The sequence below is a fragment of the Lithobates pipiens genome, unplaced genomic scaffold, assembly GCF_037356315.1.
Source record: "Lithobates pipiens isolate NorthernLeopardFrog02 unplaced genomic scaffold, aLitPip1_a1.2 Scaffold_8, whole genome shotgun sequence".
Taxonomy (NCBI): domain Eukaryota; kingdom Metazoa; phylum Chordata; class Amphibia; order Anura; family Ranidae; genus Lithobates; species Lithobates pipiens.
Genome location: NW_027507903.1, coordinates 554,112,836 through 554,132,452, shown reverse-complemented (window position 1 = coordinate 554,132,452; position 19,617 = coordinate 554,112,836). Strand labels below are relative to the sequence as shown.

Genomic DNA, 19,617 nt, shown 5'->3' with positions numbered 1-19,617 from the left:
TATGAGAGTTTGGTTGGCCAGGGGGAGGTCAGCAATGGATGCATGCTGCCAATAAATGTGATTTTATTGACTGTAACTGGTTGGAGTCGGGTGACAATTATTGAGGGCCCATTTACACCACTGTGTTTTAATGCATTTGTCAAACTTCCCCATAATAAATCTGTGTCTGTTCCCATCTGTATGATGCATTGAAAAATACTAAAATGAGGAGAAACTTGGAATGTTGTACGTTGGGAAGCCCATATAGGTTAATGGAAGGGCATCAAAATGCCTACAACATCCGGCAACAAGTATTAACAAGCTTTGGTCAATGGCCGTTAATCTCATCCATGCCAAACTCTAAAATAAAAAAAGCGCATTGACATCACTCAATATGCATGTCAACGTAGCAAGTAAACGCACATACCTAATACTACAAAAAACACACGTATGAATCTAAACAGGTCTGCAATGTTTACAGGTAGCCCAAGCGGGTCTAGAACTGGTGCTTACAACAACCGTATGCACATAAATGGGGGGGGGGGGGGGGGATGTGACACTTAGGAGCAACCAATCAAGTCCAAGCTTACATTTGGTAACCTACACTAGAAAGCGGACAGCCATAAACCGATTTGCTGCCCCGTGAAATGCAGCCAGATTACTTTGATTAAAGTTTTTTTTTTTTTTTTTTTTTTTTTTTTAATTATGAGAGGTTTCTGAGCCTTTGAGACCTCTGCCTTGCACCTGTGTTTACTCATGTATCGAGATGCAAATTAGAAGATTAGGAAGTCTGGATGCTGAGGATGTAAAGAGCAGCGTTGTAGGAGACGAGTCACAAAGCGCACACAAATCAGTATTAGTATTAGTATGAAGGGGCAAGCAGCTTAGCATTGGATGAACGAGAACAAAAATTAAGAAAACGTTTCTTGATGCACTGGGCTCCAGCCTGGAACTTTGTCCTGTGTTTGAATGCTTGGAAGAACACTCAGCCAGGTGTGTGGGGCGGGGGGTACGAAGAGGGGGAACATTTCAAACAGACTGGATTGCAGCACCAAACCATTCTGCTCAAACTTTGTGTGCCCCAAAGTACCTGGCAGGTTTAAATATCTATGCCAACAACCTAGAGTTGCCACCTCATCCCTTCAAACATATTAATTACACAGGTTCCGAAGGCCAATTTAATGCAGATAAGGCAACAAGTGAGTTTAATTATCACCTTAATCAGCCACAGAACCTGTGGAATTAATATGTGTTCGGGTTTAAGGCTGGATTCACACCTATGCATTTTTTGTGCTTTTTGCAGATTTGCTCTACAGAACGTGTTCCATAGGAAACCATGTTAAATGGACTCTAGTAGTGCAAACCTGCAAAAAGCACTAAAACTGCATAGGTGTGAATCCAGCCTAAAAGGGATGAAGCGGCAACCCTACAAACCACCTCATTCTATGCACCAGTCTCTAGTAAAAGGGTTCAGGTCTTGGAAAAACAGGCCTGACCCATGGTCTGAAAAGGCTGGAATGTCAAACCTGACTTGAGCAAAGTTGGCTTGATCATTAACTAGCCATACACAAGAATGTGTGGTCTGAATAATCTGTCTTTTTATGTTTCAGCATCATGAAGCCACCAACCTGCTTATTATTTATAGGCCCAATAACTCCACTGTACACTTTATATAATTAATTTTAATGTGATCTAAAAAAATGACATTTGCCTTGGCTAGGGCTTGCAATTGATTTTGCAGGAACCAGATTTAAAAGGAGGAGGGGGGGGGGGGGGGGGGTCAAACAAAACAGCTCTTGGGTAGAGGGGACACAAAGTTTACCCTCCCCCCACTCTGGGAGACACAGATTACCATCAACAAATATGTACTTTTTTTCCCCTAAGTCCCTTTAAAGAAATAAGAGCCTGGCTGTACATAATCCTTTGCTGTGGGCTTAACATACAGCAACAAATGATGTAGAGTGCAAAACACTACAAAACACTGTCAGAATCAAGACTCCGAATGTGAATGTGCAGGGAGATGAGAAGGCTGGCTAAACTCAGCAGCTGTTGCACATGTGTGTGTGTGTGTCATGCTGAGACTTGTAGTTCTGGTGAAACACAGTTTGGAATGGGTCACTTATCCAACTGAAACCAGTACAAGCAAGTTAAAAATAGATCAAGGCTATGGGATCCCAGATAACCACAGGAGAAATAATAATAAAAAAAAATAAATAAAAAAGGGGAAGAAAGGGGGGCACAGAATTTAAAAATAAATCAAATCAAGGAATAATAATAAAAAAAAAAGAATTAAAAAAAATCTGGGGTCAAGTTTTCCTGTCTTTGACGGCATCCCACAAATTGGGGGCAGTTTGAGATAGATATATATAATTTTAATATTATAAATACTAAAAAGAATTAGGCATTAATAAGTGGAGAACTATATAAAATGTAAGCACACCTAAAGCCACAATATTAAATGTAAAAAAAATACAAATAAAAAAAAATAGTACCAAACAGAATATGCATTCGAAAGTAGAGGCTCATATGAAATATTTAAGCACTCCAGAAGTCAAAATTTAGCTCTTTGCATAGCCTAAAACATAACAAAAACCTGCATGATAACAAGCTATACAATAATCACACATCAATGATGCAGTCAGGTCCCAAAAAGTAGCAATTCTCTGAGTTCAGAACCTTTTGGAAATGCTCTAAGTAAAGGGGGGGACTTGGTGGTGGGATTGGATGGAGAGGGGAGGCATTAAGTTGACTATTGTACAAGTATGAAAACATACACTGAACCAGGCAGGAAGCTGCAACAGAAAACATATGTTCAGAATGGTTCTAGTTGATTTTCCTTGGCCACATTAAAGGCTGCATACCCTTCATAAGTGTATTTTTCAATACAGCACCATAAAAAGTTCTAAACTAAAATAAAAATAAAATAATATTATAATTAATAATCTGCATTAGCACAAGAGAAAATACAATGTAAAATGAAAAAAACAAAAAACAAATACCAAACAAAAAAAGGTCTACAAAAGCACAAGAACTTACAGAGAATACAATATAACAAAATCATTTTACTCACTTGAAATCTCTGATAGTTTCCAAAGTAGCTTTCCACTTTAATCCTTCTGCTGATGTGAAGATTACAAGGGGAGGAAAAAAAAAGCCTATTCAATAATCAAAAGGAAAAAATAAAAAATAAATAAATAAAAAAAACGCACACAAGGACTCAAGTTTTCCCAAAATTCTTATTTCTTAGTCCTTAAAAGTCTTTTCTAAAAAAGATCTCCTTTCTTGAACTTAAAACAAGTAAGCCTTTAAAAAATAAATAAAGGAAGGACAAAAAGGTAGACAAAATCCCCTTGATGGAAGTATGCAGAGGCAAAGGAAGAACGATTAATTTAAACCATCTGTGGACTAAAGAGGGGGAACAAGAATGTGGATTTTTTTTTCCCCCGACAAACACCTTGAGAAATCCCGTTACGGAATAAAATAAAAGTTGCAGGCTTCAGACAGGAGCTGCTTTGATCCTCAGATTCTCTATATGTCCCTCCAAACTCTGTAGGGATGGTTCTGAAGGCTCCCAGCACTGTAGATCCAGATCTCCTGAAAGTGTGCTTGAGGTCTGTGTCTATCCAAATGTGCAAGATTCCTTGAGCATGGAGAAGTGAGTCAGTTCCTATTCAGACTTAACAATACAGCGCTGTCCCATCCCCCATGTTCCCTACAAGAATTTGCAACCCCTCCCAAGCAGAGTTCATTTACAAAAACCCCTCCTATCCTCTCGGATTTCTCCCTTTGCACACTGGGGTTTGTAGTTTACATGTCATTTAACTCACACCAGGCAATCTCCATTCCCAGACAGCAGCTGAGTAGGAGGACAGGTACCAGCGCTGCAGATCCACACATTGTACATACAGAGGGCAGCAGCTGGGGGGGACAGGGCTGCAAATTGCAGTTTGGTGGACCCTTTCAAGTGTGTGATAGGGTTGGATAATTGATTGATTTTGTTTTCTTTGAAACTCTGTGCTCATAACATGCAATATAAAAGAGATACACAGGTGGGTGGCCATAAACAGCAGAATCTTTGCAATTGCAAGCAATCAGACTAATTTGCTACTTTGTGACCTCTATACAGTATTTGGTGATGAGAGCAGCACTTATTGCTATGATTGAAAAAGGGCAATATAAATATTAGGGTCAGGGTAGTATAGTTAAACTTGGTGTTCTTTGTATTTGTTTTTGTTTTTCTACATTTTGAGTATTTGTATACTGTTCCTTTTTTTTTTTTTTTTTTTTTTTTTTTTAAACCAGTACAATTTTTTTTCTGCCAAACAAAAGTTTTAATAAAATTAGTCCAATGAGGGTCCAATTTCCTGCCTTTACACGGACATGAACTTTTAACGCCTTCCCAGTCTAATGCCTTGTACACACAGTCAGACATTCAGACCACAAAATCCGTCTGATTTTTTCCAAAACTGGTGTTGCATACAAAGTTGTCAGAAAATCCAATCGTTCGGAACATGGTGACGGTCGTTGCGTACGATTCCCAAAAGTAGTTTCTGTACTACATTTGGCGATTTCAGGTGCGATTTCAATAGACATCAGATGCCTCTGAAATCATGCGAGTTCAGCTGAACCAGGGGCGGATCCAGAGTCTAGTCTTGGGAGGGGCACTGCCAGAAAATTTTGCGGGCAATTTGTCGGGGCAATGGCTGGTGTTGGCACTTCAATCATCACGGTGCCATGGCTGATATGGTTTCAGGATGATTAAAGCACATTGTTTCTATTATTACATTGTGATATAAAATTAAATAGTTCAACTCGCCATAATGCAGAATCAATCAGACCCTTGAGTTTGTCACTTGCCACCGTTGCCTGCCACCAGATGCAGCATGGCACTTCCCACCGTTCCATGCAACCAGATGCAGATTGTCACTTGTCACTGTCTTCTGTCACCAAATGCAGATTGTCACTTGCCATATCACCTGCCACACCAGATGTGGATTGTCACTTGTCAATGTCGCCTGCCACAAGATGCGGATTGTCACTTGCCAGTGGCTGTGTCCCAGAGTGAGGGCAGGCAGTGAGAGATGATGTTTTTTTTTTTTTTATTATTATTATTTTGATCCTGCCACAAATTGAATCCTGGTCTTTTCGATCCTGCCACAAAATGAATTCCTCTTTTTGGTTTTCCCATAAATGTAATCCTTCTTTTTTTGATCCTGCCACAAATTGAATCCCTCTTTTTTGATCCTGCCATTAAAGAGGAAGGGAAGGGGAAAGAGAGAAGGGAAAAGAAGGAGGAAGAGAAGGGAAAGGAAAGAGAGGGATAGAAAGGAAAAATAGAAAAAAATATATATTTATTTGAACATAAGTCTGCATTTTCATCCTCTTCTAAGGAATACATTTTTTTCCTTGAAGCAATTAAGTCTCAATATTTTATGCAGAATTTTTTCTTCACACTTCTTATTTTTGGCTCAACAAACTAACTTTTTATATTGCCCTTTCTTTTTTTTCTCCCCCTTCTCATGTTGGCTATAAGCAGGTGTAGACACTAACCACTTGAATAATTGGTGGTATCAATTAAATATGCTAATTTTCTGTGACACTAAGGCTCGGTTCACACAGGGGGCGACACGACTTGCCGCGCCGCGACCTCAGCGGCGACTTGCAAATGACTTCTGTATAGAAGTCAATGCAAGTCGCCCGCGGTCGCCCAAAAGTAGTACAGGAACCTTTTTTCTAAGTCAGAGCGACTCGAGTCGCTCCTCTTAGAACGGTTCCGTAGTAGAGAACGGGGGCGACTTGTCAGGTCGCGGCACGGCAAGTCGTGTCGCCCCCTGTGTGAACCGAGCCTAACCTGATGGGCGAACGGAGTTTGCTTATGTGTATATGAGTATATTTATATTCTTTGCTATATCTGTTTCAAACCAGCTACGACTGAGGCTTTTGCCGAAATGCGTCAGTTTATGGTTTTATTGTCACTCTGATGTACCAATAAACGACACTTCAAGGATTATGACATTAGCTCTGAGGCTCCAGTCCGGCATGACTCACTGATGTCAATTTCTGCTAGATGCCAGGCAGCCGAGGTGCTAGAAACCAGGGCAGGGAAGAGGCCAAGCCAGCAGCCCAGCAGTTCCACCCACCTCCTCCTGGTCCAGGCATCCAGCATCTGACTGGAAGTGCGGTGTAATTACATTAGCCGATGTCTCTCTCTTGGCACCACTGATCGGCTGATGTGAGACAGAGAGAGAGAGACTTGGGCATAGCAAGTGACATGGATATTTTGGGGGGGGGGGGCAAGTGCCCTGTTGCCCCCCCTGGATCCACCTCTGAGCTGAACTTGCACAATTTCAATCCCACAGCAGTGTGAACCTAGGCTAAGGGCCAACTCACACCAGAATGCAGCGCAGGAAACCCACATTCCGTGCGTATTTCCCATACTGCATTTGGAACACACTGCTCTTGCAACCTGCAAACGCAGATCATAAATTCAGTGTGTTTTGTAAAGTAGTGCATGCTCTACTTTTGCTGCAGTCTGGTGCAATTTCAGACCATTCAAATGAATGAAATGAAATTGTCCTGCACCCAGATCACATGTGAGTCACACAAGAACACAAGGGGCATTCCTGTGTGATTCATAGTGTGAATGGGCCCAAAAGAAAACATTTATTATATTGCAGCATACCAATTCTTAGATGTGATGGCTGCATTTGTTTTCTTTTTTAAGCTTTCTTTCCTTTATTTTCATCTGGTGATCTGGCCAGTAAGTCTGATGTGTTTCAAAAGAAGTTCTCATTCAGATGTATCAGTTACAGAGATGAGACAAACCATTAACCACTGACAGGGGTGCTTACAATGATCAGCTTTTATTTATTTATGCAAAACAGTTTGCTGTAACTGCTTAAAAAGTGTGAGCTAGAGTGTGGCTTCAATTTGTTAGTGCCTATATCTGCTAGTACATCTAACATCTGCTCCCCACTCCTCCCTGTGCCTGCACTACATGTAACATACATATGGTGTCTGCTCTCCTACCCAGATATTTTAGGAAGCATTCTGCATCTGAGCCGGTGGAGCATTTCAGGGGCAGTAAGTATTTAGCTGTGCTAAAGCATGAGAAGTCCCTGAGCTCCCCAGGCTTTGACAAACCGAATAAAAAAAAATAAAATAAAAAAAAGGTCCACATCCGATGTAGGCTCCCGCTGTCTGACAGCTTGGGGACACTAAATACATGAAGGGGTGGAGCCACGGAATGACCACACCCCTTGTGACATCATCAACCCAACATGCCCCAATCGCCAGCTTTCATCGTGTTTGACGATTGATCTACACCGGGGGGGACATTGTTTTTTTTGTTTTTTTTTAATAAAGGACTTGTCAAAAACTGTGTGTTTTCATTTGATTTTTGGACACGTTTTTGTTAAATGAGTATGACGTGAGGGGGCGGGATCTGGGACCCCCCTTGGTAAAGGGGGCTTCCAGATTCTGATAAGTCACCCCCACACCAATAGACAAGGGTTGTGGGGAAGAGGCCCTTGTCCTCATCAACATGGGCATAAGGTGCTTTGGGGGGAGCCCCCTACCCCAAAGCACCCCCCATGTTGAGGACATGTGGCCTGGTATGGCGCATGCTATGGGTGGTGCATGCTATTCCCCCTCCTTTTTTTTTTTTTTTTACCTGCCATGCTGCATGCTCGGATAAGGGTCTGGTATGGATTTCAGTTTGGGGACCCCATAGGTTTTGTTTTTTGACATAGGGTTTCCCTTCAAATCCATCCTTGACCCAAACGGTTGGGGGGGACCCCATGCTGTTTTTTTCCCAAAAAAATTATTACCAACAATTGTTTTTTTACATTCAGCTGTCAGTGGGGAACCCCGCTGACAGCTGGAGGCTCATCTATTTAAGGATGCAGCAGCCGGTCTGCTCCTTAATAACCAGCTATTCACTGATTGTTAAGGACACCGGAAGGGCCCGCTTCTCAATAAAAACGAAACATAGCCTACACACTGTTAAACATAAGTTAGCCAGATATGGACCTTGGACTTGTAGTGTACACTGGATGTGTGTGTCAGATTAAGGAAATGATTGTCAAAGCTATGTTTTTTTTTTTTTCTAATCAGTTTTGCTTTGACTTTGGAAAAAGGAAGTTGACCCCTGAAAGGTTGTCCTGAAAATTTAGGTAAGCAAATAAAAAAAACATTATGACCAGCAGGAATGCTCAGCAGGCCTTGTGCAAAGCAAACAGTTTATCCATGGAATGACTACACTACTTGAATTCTTGAACCTTCCCGTCTTTCACATCTGCCAGGATTCTGGTTTAGGTTCTGAGGTGTCTGTTATTCTCCGGCATTCACAGAGGAGATCTTTCTCCTCTGTGTGCCTGTTTATGAAGCGGAGTAGATCGCTTCACCTTAGGAGGAGTGAAGTGATCTACAAACGCTTCCAACATTGGAGAACGGCCCCTAATAATGGAATCTCGTGAGACCTTACAAGATTACAGTGCTAGAAAATCACAGAAACACAGAGATGTCAGTTTATTAAGCAGTGACAAATTATCACTGTTCAATACACTGACAGACGGTGTGGTTAATGCTAGTAAAATAAAGAGTCCCCCTACATTGTATATATATGTATACACACACACACACACACACACACACACACACACATTATATACACATGTATATACGCACACATTATATATATATATGTATACACATAAATATGACAGGGGACATGGTTCAGTGTTGGGGGGTCTGAACGAGGTATAAGAAAGTTAAAAATCTTCCTCTTTCCTCCTCAGATCCCCCCAGATTCTCTCTTCACTCCCCAATTCACCACCTCTGAGTTGATGAATTGGGAAGTGTGAATTCTGACACAGATCGCCAGTGAAGCGCTCAGATCGCAGCTTCATAAACTGGCCCTTACTGTGCCAGTCTATGAGAATTCTCCATGTGTGGAGATAATTGGCGGGAGAACATGTTCAAACACTTCTCCCCCCGATTATCTCTGGTTCATAAACTGCTTATGGGCTGTGATCAGAGGCGATCCTGTGGATCACCGCTGATCACTGCTTCATAAACAGACACCTGGGTGTGGTCATTTTTGTGCCTTGGCTTGTTGTAATTGAGCAGTTCCAAAGTACCTACCGTGATGAAACCAGAGCTTTGTGTATTCTGCTGTATGTAAGCTGTACGGGCAATAAGTAGTCTAATGCCCTGTACCCACGACCAGTTTTCCCGTCGGAATAAACTCTGAAGGTTTTCAAGACGGAGTTCTGACGGAATTCTGCTGAAACTGTGTTGCGTACACATGATCACACCAAAGTCCGACTTTCAAGAACGCAGTGATGTACAACACGTACGACGGGACTAGAAAAAGGAAGTTCAATAGCCAGTAGCCAATAGCTTCCGTCTCGTACTTGCTTCAGGGCATGCAGCGTTTTTGGTCCGTCAGAACAGCATACAGACAAGCGGTTTTCCCGATAGGAATTGGTTCTGTCGGAAATATTTAGAACATGTTCTATTTCTAGGTTTCGTCAGAATTTTCCATGTAAAAAGTCTGATGGGGCATACACATGATCAGAATATATGATGAAAAGCTCCCGTCTGACTTTTTCTGTCGGATATTCCGCTCGTGTGTACGCGGCATAAGTCGTGCACACGTATATAATGTTAGGCCCTATTTACGTTGACTCCTAACATGCATTGCATTAGGGTAACTTATTTCTTTATAAGGGCTGCCAATGCACTACGGACCAGAAATCACACCTGCAAGTTTTATTGTTGACACAGCCAGTAGCGTAATTAGGTTTTGTGCTGCCCTAGACCTGACTAAACTCGTGCCCCCCTAATTTAAATATGACCCACCTTTCCTGTCAAGGCCACACCCCTTGCTGTTTAAGACCCGCCCTGACATTTTCGAGTGGGGACACTATTCTGAGGGCCGGGGGGGGGGCAATGGATTCCCTTAATTTGCATAGATTTCCTCTCCCTTCCTGTTTGGCTGTGGGACAGGAAGTGAAGGGAAATCTCTCTATGGGACAGGGATGGTAAAAAATAAACTAAAGCCGCGTACACACGTAGCCGCCTGTCCGACGTACTTAGTCTGGCGGACGTCCGCCAGACTGTCCATCGGAATTTTCGAACGGGCTACTTGCCCACACACGGCACTTTTTCAGCGGACTAATACGGCGTACTAAGTCCGCCGTACTAAGTCCGCCGGACTCGCCCACACACGCGGAGGAAAGTCCGCTCATTTCGAGCGCGTCTCCAGGTAGGCGGGGCCCGCGAAGGAGACGTCGCTGGCCCCGCCGCCTGGTATGGACTTAAAGGGGAACCCCCAACGCCGAAAAAAATCGGCGCGGGGGTCCCCCCAAGTCCACAACAGACCCTTGTCCGAGCACGCTACCCGGCCGGCCAGGAAAGGGGGGCGAGCGAGCGCCCCCCCTTCTGAGCCGTACCAGGCCGCGTGCCCTCAACATGGGGGGTGCGATGGGGAAGGGGGGCCGTGCGGCCCCCCCACCCAAAGCACCTTGTCCCCATGTTGATGAGGACAAGGGCCTCTTCCTGACAACCCTGGCCGTTGGTTGTCGTGGTCTGTGGGCGGGGGGCTTATCGGAATCCGGGAGCCCCCTTTAATAAGGGGGCCCCCAGATACCGGCCCCCCACCCTATGTGAATGAGTATGGGGTACAATGTACCCCTACCCATTCACCTGTAAAATAAAAGTACAAAAAAAACACAACACACAAGATAAAATACTTTATTGCACAGCTCCGGGGGTCTTCCGTCTTCGGGGGTCTTCTCGCCGGACTCCTCCGCTATCTTCTTGTAGCTCTTTTGCTAGCGGAGAAGACAACCGCCTGTAAAAGAGCGATAAGAAGGCGCGGTGGCCCGGCAGAAGAACCGAAGAGGGGGACAAGACCCCCGAAGTCGGGAGAAGAGGCCGGCGGCGAGAAAGAAAGCCGGACTCCTCTGCTAGCAAAAGAGCTACAAGAAGATAGCGGAGGAGTCCGGCGAGAAGACCCCCGAAGATGGAAGACCCTCGGAGCTGTGCAATAAAGTATTTTATTTCGTGTGTTGTGTTTTTTTTGTACTTTATTTTACAGGTGAATGGGTAGGGGTACATTGTACCCCATACTCATTCACATAGGGTGGGGGGCCGGTATCCGGGGGCCCCCTTATTAAAGGGGGCTCCCGGATTCCGATAAGCCCCCCGCCCGCAGACCCCGACAACCAACGGCCAGGGTTGTCGGGAAGAGGCCCTTGTCCTCATCAACATGGGGACAAGGTGCTTTTGGGCATGTTGAGGGCACGCGGCCTGGTACATCTCAGGAGGGGGGGGGGGCGCTCGCTCACCCCCACTTTCCTGGCCGGCCGGGTAGCGTGCTCGGACAAGGGTCTGTTGTGGACTTTGGGGGACCCCCACGCCTATTTTTTTCAGTGTTGGGGTTCCCCTTTAAGTCCATACCAGGCGGCGGGGCGAGCGACGTCTCCTTCGCGGGCCCCGCCTACCCGGAGACCCGCTCGAAATGAGCGGACTTTTCTCCGGGCGGGAAAAGTCCGCTCATTTCAAAAGTACGGCGGACTGGCACACACACGGCCGGATTGTCCGCCAAAATGCGAGTACGGCGGGCAGATTGATGTGCAACACGGCATTCTAAGTCCGCCGTACTTTCGGGTCAAAAAAGTATGCCGGAGGCTACACACGGGGGGATTGTTTGGCGGACTTGAGTTTGCCGGACTTTTCCACCGGATTGTTTGATCGTGTGTACGCGGCATAACAGGGGCTATAACTCTCCCTTCTTCTATCCAAAATGAAAAAAAAAAAAGTGTTGCTTAAGCCGCGTACACACGGGCGGATTGTATGGCCTACTTAGTCCGTCATACAATCCGACGGACAGTCCGTCATACTTTCGAATGAACGGACTTGACCACACACGGATGCACAAACAGTCCGTCGAAAGCTTGCGCGATGACGTGTACAGCACGTACGATGGGACTAGAAATAGGAAGTCCAATACACAGCAATGCAACCTTCCGCCGTGTAAATCCTTTCTGAGCATGCGCCATTCTTAGTCCGTCGAACTAGCCTACTGACGAGCGGATTGTCCGCTGAAACCAAAGTATGACGGACAGAATTTCGAAAATTCCGAAATACTTAGTACGCCAGACTGCACGCTGAAAAAGTCCGCTGAAGCCCGCACACGAGCGCACTGTCCGCTGAAATGTGTTTCGACGGACTAAGTAGGCCATACAGTCCGCCCGTGTGTACGTGGCTTTATAGTTCTACTTAAGCACAAATTTCTGATCATTTTATTGAGAGGACTAAGAAGATATAACCATGCTAATGGTGCAGCAGAAAACATAGCACAGTGAGGAAGGTTTCTGGTCCAGGATGATAGGACCGTCAAAATTGAAGAGATGCCCCCCCCCCGACAGTTGCAGAATGCCGGCCGCCTGCATACCAGAAGCAGTGTGGCCGCTTTATGGGGGCGCTACAATAATTTGCCTCTCAGTCCAGTCCGCTCCATAAGACTGGCGCAACACTAATGCCATGTACACATACGGTCGGACATTCCGACTACAAAATCTGTCAGATGTTTTCCGACGGATTTGGGCCCACACATGTCTTGCATACAAACGGTCGCACAAAGTGATCGTTCAGAACGCGGTGATGTAGAACATGTAGGACGGGACTATAAAGAGGCCAATAGCCAATAGCTTTCGTCTCGTAATTTATTCTGCGCATGTGTGGCAATTTGTCCGTCAGAACACGATCAGAATTTGAACGATTGGATTTTGTTGTCGGAAAATTCCGAGGGGGAAAAAGTCTGATAGAGCCCACACACAATCGGATTTTCCGACAACAAGATCCGATCACACATTTTCCATCGGAAAGTCCAACCGTGTGTACAGGGCATAACAGTGTAGCGCAAGCCAGTGCGGACTCTTTCCGTGCTGCCCCACTGTAAAGTGCTGCCCTAGGCCTGGGCTTTGTTGGCCTAGGCCAGCATACAGCGTTGGACATGGCACACAATAGCATACGGTAGTGTGTTGCAGTGCAATGCAAAGCTGGTGTGCCCCTTTGGTGCATTGAGGTGTCATTTAAAATGAATGGTGCTGCAATGTGTGAAGCCAGCCTAAAGGCTGCCATATATGGCTCAAAAATGGATTGTTTTCCTCATCCATGGAATCTCCACTTGTAGCCAATGTATTCACGGAGCCACTGCGCCTGAATACAATGGTGCTAGTATGCAGTCACTGTTTAGCTGATCATTTTCCACCCGGCTCAGTTGGGTATAACTAAAGCAAAGTTTTTTTGTTGGATAGAGTGGAGAGGGATTAGACCCTCTGTCAGGTTAATATTGCTATGTGTGCTCTCATTTGGGAGATTCCCCTTCTCTAATTGCCCTGTTTACCATTATCAGCAAAAGTAAAAAAAATCCCCAAATTTTCAGTTGTCCTCAGAAAAGAAATAGTGAGGAAATCTTCCAATGGGGAGATTAGTTCTGGTGACCTGGGCAGGGGGCAAAGGATTCCGTTAATGTGCAGGGATTTCCGCTCACTTCTCGTTTTGGCATTGAGACAGGAAGTGAAGTTAAATCCCCCCAATGGCACAAAAAAAACGTACGCGGGTTATAGCCTTCTTTTACGCTAGCCAAAAAATAAAAAATAGTTCTACTTTAAGTTGACTTTTGTTGGCCCATGCGGTGCTTGCAGGACTACCTATGTCTAATGCCACGTACACACGATCAAACAAGCGGGTGGAAAAGTCCAGCAAACTGAAGTCCGCCGGCCAATCCCCCCCGGTGTGTGGCCTCCGGCATACTTTTTTGACCCGAAAGTACGGCAGACTTAGAAAGTAGTTTTGCACTCCAATCTTCCCGCCGGACTCGCATTTCGGCGGACAATCCGGCCGTGTGTATGCCAGTCCGCCTTACTTTTGAAATGAGCTGACTTTTCCCGCCCGGAGAAAAGCCGCTCATTTCGAGCGGGTCTCCAGGTAGGCGGGCCTGCGAAGGAGACGTCGCTGGCCCCGCCACCTGGTATGGACTTAAAGGGGAACCCCAACGCCGAAAAAATTGGCGTGTGGGTCCCCCCAGGTCCACATCAGACCCTTGTCCGAGCACGCTACCTGGCCGGCCAGGAAAGGGGGGGACGAGCGAGCGGCCCCCCCTCCTGAACCGTACCAGGCCGCGTGCCCTCAACATGGGGGGTGCGCGGCCCCCCCACCCCAAAGCACCTTGTCCCATGTTGATGAGGACAAGGGCCTCTTCCCGACAACCCTGGTCGTTGGTTGTCGGGGTCTGCGGGCGGGGGGGCTTATCGGAATCTGGGAGCCCCCTTTAATAAGGGGGCCCCCGGATACCGGCCCCCCACCCTATGTGAATGAGTATGGGGTACAATGTACCCCTACCCATTCACCTGTAAAATAAAGTACAAAAGAAAACACAACACACAAGATAAAATAGTTTATTGCACAGCTCCGGGGGTCTTCTGTCTTCGGGGGTCTTCTCGTCGGACTCCTCCGCTATCTTCTTCTAGCTCTTTTGCTAGTGGAGGAGCCCGGCTTTCTTCCTCACCGCAGCCTCTTCTTCCAACTTCGGGGGTCTTGTCCCCCTCTTCGGTTCTTTTGCCGGGCCACGCGCCTTCTTATAGCTCTTTTACAGGCGGTGGCCCAGTCTTCTGTCGCCGCCACCTTCCGTTCTTCTTCTTCTTCTTCTTCTCCTGGAGATGTTGACTCGACGCTCTCTGCGGCCGCAATGCCAGGGACGCGCTGCGTGGCGACTTATATAGGGACAAGGGGTGGGGTCATCGGTTGATGTCACATGGGTTGATGTCACACGGTGACCCTGCCCCCTTATGATGTCACAGCCCCGGAGGATGCTGGGACTGTCGCCATGTGACATCAACCCATATGACATAAACCCATGTGACATCAACCGATGACCCCACCCCTTGTCCCTATATAAGTCGCCGCGCAGCGCGTCCCTGGCATTGCGGCCGGAGAGAGCGTCGAGTCAACATCTCCAGGAGAAGAAGAAGAACGGAAGGCGGCGGCGGCGGCCCACACGCGGTTGGATTATCCGACAACACGGTCCGATCGTACATTTTCCGCTGGAATGTCCGACTGTGTGTACACTAAGGGCTAAGGAGGCCTTAACGATACCAGTACTGTACTCTTTGTTAGCTGCACATCTATTCCTAAAAAATGCGTATATCTGTCATTCAGTTATTCTTGGTGACTTTATTAGAAAACATTTTAGTTTTTGGCATATCGCTTTAGTGGATTGTTCCCTCCCAGACCTGGTTCACACCAGAACACAGTGCAGGAAAGGTGTGTTCCCTGTGCGCTTTCCGCGCTGAGTTCAAAATGCAGTGCCTTTGTATTCTGATGTATTGTTAATGGCACCCCAAACACAGATCGCAGACCCAGTGCGTTTTCAGGCACCAGATCGCACGATCCTGCAATACCATGGGAATTGGCATGATGCATTTGCAAAAGTAGCGCGTGCACTACTTTTTATGCATTCTGGTGCGATCTGCAGCCATTCAAATTAATACGATACAAAATAGCTCTGCAGTGGAACGCACAGGAACCGTGCAGGAAAATGGACCACGTTTCTGTGCAATTCTGTTGTGAATCGGCTCTAAGTGAACATCAGTGATTCAAAAATCTATCGGTATGGTACTTGTGTCAGACTTGTGAATGTCTGTATAATATAGTATAGACAAATCAGTTTCACGATCCCTTTTTGAAATACAGTGCTTGCAATATAATTTAGATGCAAGTTTACATATTTATTTCTTACAGATGTTTACTGTATATAACAGTGTCCATTCTGGCTTGCCATAGTCACTCTCACTTTATGGAAGAACATCGCATACCTTTCTTTGTCCACCAAAGCCCTTCGTCTAATGATAAGACCAGCTGGACCTCTGGATCTCCTCTGCTCTGCTTGACATCTTCACCTTCTGTTCCCCCTGGAGAGTCAGCTATACATTTGGGCACCATCTACTCCCAACACCCACCCACCCACGGTTTTACTAGTGAGAGCTTTGACAGATCAACACCAAGAGTGATCCTCCACCTTTTATTCCAATGTGGGAACAGCTGAATGTTCAAGTCAGGGGTGATTACTAGGGGGTCATGCTGGGCTGGTAACCTGATTCTGGTTTACTCAAGTGACCAAAGACCTCTTTTTTTGTTTATAATGTTACCTGATACCCTGATTGTCAACATCTACCCTGTTATTCTTCTGAACATATCATTTGTCATCTTTAAACCAAGGAACATCTGTAATTTATTTCAGCTCACCGCTTAGATGTGTTGGCTGCATTAGTTTTCTTTTTTTTCACATTTTTACTTTCACCTGGTGATCCCAACATTAACACACTTCCTGTCCTATATATTTATTATTGTAGGCATTTATATAGAACCAACAATTTCTGCAGCTGTTTACTTGTGTGTTTACATTGCATGCCTGCCACAGCCTTTGCAAGGGGGTCTACTCTCCCTGCTGGATTATTTTTTTTTTTATATCAGGACGAATGCAGTTCAAGAAGTTGGAAAACACTAAGGCCGAGTACACACGCGGGGACTGTTCGCCCAACTTTGTTCGTCAAACAGTTTGAGCGGACAGTCCGCTCAAAATTAGCATGGACGGACTTGGCCACACACGACGAACGAACAGTCCGCTGAAACTTGCGCGATGACGTGAACGGCACGTACGACGGGACTAGAAATACGACGTCCTATACACTGCAATGCAACCTTCGCCGTGTAAATCCTTTCTGAGCATGCGTGGAACTTAGTTTGACGAACAAGCCTACACACGGGCGGACTGTCCGCTCAAACCAAGTTTCAGCGGACAGTTTTACGGAATTTCCGAAAAACGTTGTTCGTCAGACTGTCCGCTGAAACTGTCGAACAGTCCCCGCGTGTGTACGCGGCCTCAGGAGGCTGAGACCAGAGCCAAGACTTCTGTGAAGTGGACCTCAAACTCAAGTCTTCCTTGCTTATCACATTTGGGTGTCGTGAGATCCTGATCATCTTTCAATCAGGGCAGGGCTGGACTGGGACAAAAATTTGGCCCTGGACCTTATGCAGACCGCCCACTTTAATTTTGCAAACATGCACAAAAACAGTATGTATACTGCTGGGGGAGGGAGGTTGTGGAGTACACAGGGGGACACAATGGTGGAGGACACAGAGGGACAGCATAGGGGAGTGGAAGACACAGGGGGACACCGTGAGGGTGGGGGTGGAAGACACAAGGGGACACCATGAGGGGGGTGGAGAACACCGTGGGGGCTGGAGGACACAATTGGACACCTTGGGGGGTGAAGGACACAGGGGGAAACAGTGGGGGGTTGAGGACACAGGGGGACACTGTGGGCAGTGGAGGACACAGAGGGACACCATGGGGGGTGCAGAAAACAGTGGCGGTTGAAGGACCCCATGGAGGGTGGAGGACACAGAGGGACATCGTGGGGGGTGGAGGACACAGTGGGACACTGTGGGGGTGCAAAACTCTGTGGGAGGGTGGAGGACACAGGGGGATGCCGTGGGGGGTGGAGGACACAGTGGGACACCATGGGGGGTTGAGGACACAGGGGGACATTGTGGGGGGTGCAGAACTCCGTGGAGGTTGGAGGACACAGGGGGGCACGTGGTGGTGGAAGACCCAGGGGGATACCGCGGGGGGTGGAGGACAGAGGGGGAAAGTGTGGGGGGGCAGGAGAGTATCATGGGGCCTTCTGCGATCGTGTTGGCGCCCGGGACACCTACATCTGTACTGGCTGCCTCTGCTCCCCCTGATGGCGATAGTACACAGCCTGAATGAATGAATGAATGAAATACTTATATAGCGCACAATGCGAACTGAATCGCCTCTAGGCGCTGTGGCGAGCTTTGATCATCTGCTAAAAGAGGAAGGTCTTGAGTTTTTTCCTAAAAGCCAGGTGATTTTCTTCCAGGCGGATGTTGATTGGTAGAGCATTCCATAGCCGAGGCCCTTGGACAGCGAATCTCCGATCACCCTTGGATTTATACCGGGCTTTGGGCACGAGGAGGAGGTTTTTGTTGGCTGATCGAAGCCTGCGGTTTGGTGTGTAATGATTTATTTTCTCCATTAGATATTGCGGAGCTTCTCTATGCACGCATTTGTGGGTGAGGCAAAGGGTCTTGAACGTGATCCGATTTTTTACGGTTAGCCAATGTAAGCTCCTCAGCGAAGGAGAGATGGATTCCCAGGGTTTTTTTCCTGTTATCAGCCTTGCCGCCGTGTTTTGGATCAGTTGTAATCGCGCAAGTTGATATTGTGGTAATCCTATGTAAAGCAAGTTTGCGTAGTCCAGTCGTGAATTAATGATTGTTCCAACTACCACTGCTTTGTCATTCTTTGGGATAAAAGGGATGAGTCTGCGAAGCATGCGCAGCAGATGGTGAGATCGACTGACTACAGATCCTATTTGCGCATCCATTGACATTTGTGCGTCTAAAATAACCCCGAGACTCTTCGCTCACCTGAAGCCTGCTATAAGACCTCTCATGGCATGCTGCTCTCTGCCAGCCCCTCACTCCACTCTTCTCGCCATCCCGGTTGATGTCATGTACAGGCAACTGGGGTGAACGGGAGAGAAGGAGGGGCCGGCAGGCAACAGCATGCTGTGAGAGGTCCTATTGCAGCCGCTTTCTGTGCTAGTGTTGCAGAGCCTCTCATGGGGCCCCAAAGTGCAGATAGGTTAGTCCACCCCTGCATTACAGCAGTTCTCAAAGTAATGGTTGCTCGGGCTGCAGCTGGCTCAGCCTCTCAGTGAGCCGCTGACAGCCTGAGCTGGCCACTCCCGCTGCCTCCACAGCCCAACGCTCCAGTGAGTGTGGGGGGTGCAGAGCAGAGAGCTGTGACTGACAGTCACCATCTCTCTGCTCAGAGAGCTGTGAGAACCAAGTGATCGGCGCTGTTTGATCCCTTGGTTGTCAGTGTTAGAGGCACCGGGGGACTAATGCTGCATCCTCCTAGATAAGTGAATGGCAAGTTAGGGTGCCACTAGTTTTTAATGGCACCACCAAATGCCTACAAAAGGTATTCTTGTTTTTTGTGCATTGGAGGAACACATCTGGGCATGTTCCAAATGTGAACCTAACCTAAAAGTGACTAGTTCTTTGGCCCTGTTCACACTTATGCAGATGCAACGGTGCACATGCGATCCTGGATGATTTCGCGCATCACATGTAGGATTCAGGGCGATTTCACGCATTACATGTAGGATCCAGGGTGATTTCATGCATCACATGTAGGGCAGCCTGTTCATTTTAATGGGCAGCCCAATACACGAAAACTGCAAAAAAATAAGTACATGACCCATTTCGCAACTTGAACCACACCAGGACGCATAATACTTTATTAGGTACATTGGCGTGCCCATAAAATTATTATTATTATTATTATACAGGATTCATATAGTGCCAAATTTGCACAGTGCTTTACAATATAAAGGGAGACAGTACAGTTACAATACAATAAAATATAAGAGGATTAAGAGGGCCCTCCCTGCTCATAAGAGCTTACAATCTAATTTAGTGGGGCATGTGATACATAAGAATAATGGCACCAGTGCACATCTGCAAAAGGGG

The 19,617-nt window shown here is 46.5% G+C and overlaps 1 protein-coding gene across 3 annotated transcripts in view; it reads right to left on the bottom strand.

The window, feature by feature from the left end:
* Nucleotides 1-3,686, bottom strand: part of FGFR1 (fibroblast growth factor receptor 1) — a 126,763-nt gene extending 123,077 nt beyond the window's left edge. The window contains exon 1 of one of the 3 annotated variants that reach the window (XM_077469936.1): nt 3,050-3,686. The gene's annotated coding sequence lies outside the window, so the exon portion shown is untranslated. The remainder of the gene's footprint in view (nt 1-3,049) is intronic. The other 2 variants (XM_077469938.1, XM_077469937.1) reach the window with 2 other exon arrangements.
* Nucleotides 3,687-19,617: the final 15,931 nt, after the last annotated feature.